The sequence below is a fragment of the Nematolebias whitei genome, chromosome 17 (genome assembly GCF_014905685.2).
Source record: "Nematolebias whitei isolate Nwh7 chromosome 17, NemWhi1, whole genome shotgun sequence".
Taxonomy (NCBI): Eukaryota; Metazoa; Chordata; class Actinopteri; order Cyprinodontiformes; family Rivulidae; genus Nematolebias; species Nematolebias whitei.
Genome location: NC_056514.1, coordinates 31,080,112 through 31,082,801, shown reverse-complemented (window position 1 = coordinate 31,082,801; position 2,690 = coordinate 31,080,112).

Below are 2,690 nucleotides of genomic sequence, written 5' to 3'. Positions count from 1 at the left end.
TAATATACTAATATTTAGTGCAGTAGTAGATGAGAGTCATTCACAACACATATTCTGAGCTCTAAACATTGTGCAACAAACTTGCTCAAAACTTTTACTTTAACAGTCAGTGTACACCCTATTTTGTATGGTAGCTTGTAGCTTTTAATAAAACTCTTCCAAAATATATGTACTTTTACAAGTGTGGCACGGTGGTGCAGTTGGAAGAGATGTTGCCTTTCCGTGAGGTCATAGGCTCAAATCCTGGCTGGGGACCTTTCGTTTGCATGCTCTCTCAGTGCATGCGTGGGTTTTCTCCGGGTACTCCGGTTTCCTCCCACAAATCAAAAACATGCATGTTAGGCTGATTGGTAACTCTAAATTGTCCCTAGGTGTGAGTGAGTGAATGGTTGTCTCATCTGTCTCTATATTTGTACCTGTGATGGACTTGTGAGCTGTCCAGGGTGTCCCCACCTCTCGCACAGTGTTTGCTGGATATGGGTACCATTGACCCCCGTGACCCAAAAATGAAGAAGCGGGTAAAGATAATGGATGGATGTACAGTACAGTACTTTTACAAATGAATAACTTTTGGCATGGCTGTACTTCAAGATGATCAACCCTAGCCAAATCAAAAATGACTCTATCGCAGTCAGTTTTACAGACATTGCACTAAAATTAAGTGTGAAAGTAGCTGAGAGTCATCCTTAACACATACTCTAAAAGCTAACACATCTCACAAAATCTCTTATTAAAATGGGCTTTCCAAGTTTTGACAAAAACAGCTCTAGCTCTATCCCTTCTTATCATAAGATGATCCTATTTAAAGCTGTGACATGGAAGGCACCGGGTGACACACATCCCTTCAAGAATTGCTATTACCTTTAATTTTATTTTAGGCTCTTTACAAAACATTTTCCAGCCTTTTGTGTCCTATAATAGCTGAATGTCACAGCTAAAGTTATTGTTTAGCTCATTTATTGGTTACTTACAGCAAATGTTGATAAGGGCCTTGATAAGGACAAATAACTCTTTTTATTTTAAACTCTGCATCCACATTTAATGCATTGACTTTGAGCCACATTTACAAAATCATAGATGATGCAAGGAGAGGGCAAGATGGTCTAAATCCTTGTTTGTGAGGCTAGCTGGTCAAATTTGAGGAGGGAAACACTGCTGGAGGCACTCACAAGACAACGAGATGACATAGTCCAGGTCATGCCTGAATGACCCAACTAGCCCCAGATTTACACACTGTACACACCCCAGCATCTGGGCCAACAGGGAGCCACACACACAGACAGATACACACACATGCACTGTAGATGTGAAGAGAGGACAGGGACTCACCACTGGGAAATCTATACAGTTTATAATTGGGGAAGGCTACAGAGAGAAGAAGAGAACCATAACAAATCTACACACGGGTGCATACGGCTAAATAGACCTGAATGTTTTAAAGGAGACACGGGAAAATAGGTTTATATGATTTTAGGGCAAGACTGAAGCATTTTGTTCTTTTAAAGACGCAGTAAATCAAAGCAAATACACAAAAATGTCAACGTATTAAATTTGACCAGTGTAATTCTTTGTGTGTTTTTGCTTAGGTTTAATTCCCATATGTTGTGAGCTTCTGTGAGCTTCAATGAACTAAAACATAAAAAGTGGATGGTTTAATTTGTTGTTGTTTTTTTGTTTGTTTTTTTACAATTAGCTGCTAATACTGGAATTATAAAGAAAATACTAAAAGAGCAGACAACTGCCCCTCACTTAAAGAATCAAGGACATCATTTTCAACTATTCAACAGTACCTCAGTGAGTTTTGTGTCAGAACATTTGTCACTGCTGCTGTGAGGTCTTCCTGCTAAAACACACACACACACACAATGAGAGAAAAATTAAATCCCTGGAGGAGGATTTAGGCACTTGTATAACTCCCCAATTATAAAGTTTTTTATAGAAGCCTCAATGGCCTCCCTTCTGTTTATATGACTCACAAATATCTTATACTGAACTGTGTATAATGCCAAAATGCCCACATGACTGCAGAGAGGGCTCTTTTGCTTTCTGCCCGACTGAGTCAGGCATAATGGGAGGCTTGAAAATCTGCGAGCTTAAACCAGCACACTCCTGACAAAGCCTCGATAGCTTGCTGGGAGGCTGTGCATTCTAGGAAGTTGCCCAAAAAACTAATTTTCAACAGCACTCAGCATGGTCTTAAATCTGTCTAATAGAACAAGGCCTTTATGCCACTGGACATTAAATACTACATTTCCATGTGAGCACTTTGCTGACAATGACTGTTAACATTTGTAAAAAAAAAAGAAAATGGGCAAAGATTATAAAAGCTGTGTATTTAAATCACTGCCATCGTCTAGGGCAGGGGTCTGCAACCTGTGGCTCTGGGGCCACATGAGGCTCTTTGGTCCTTGGTCTGCAGCTCCTTGAAGCTTTGGACAAACATAATGCAAAATGTAAACTCTTTGGTTTTCATACACACAGTGAAGAGAAATGGCACGTTTTAGCTGATTTTCTGCAAATGTTTAAATGGAATTACTAAAACGAAGAGAAAATAATGTTGATTCGCTTTAACTATTTCATTTATCGAGCTTCCGGCCTTACAGTTGGAGCTTTCTCTCAAATCCACCAGAAGTTTTTGAAAGACCTTTAGGACAATTGCCTAGAGAAATATGGTGAATAATTAATTAAGT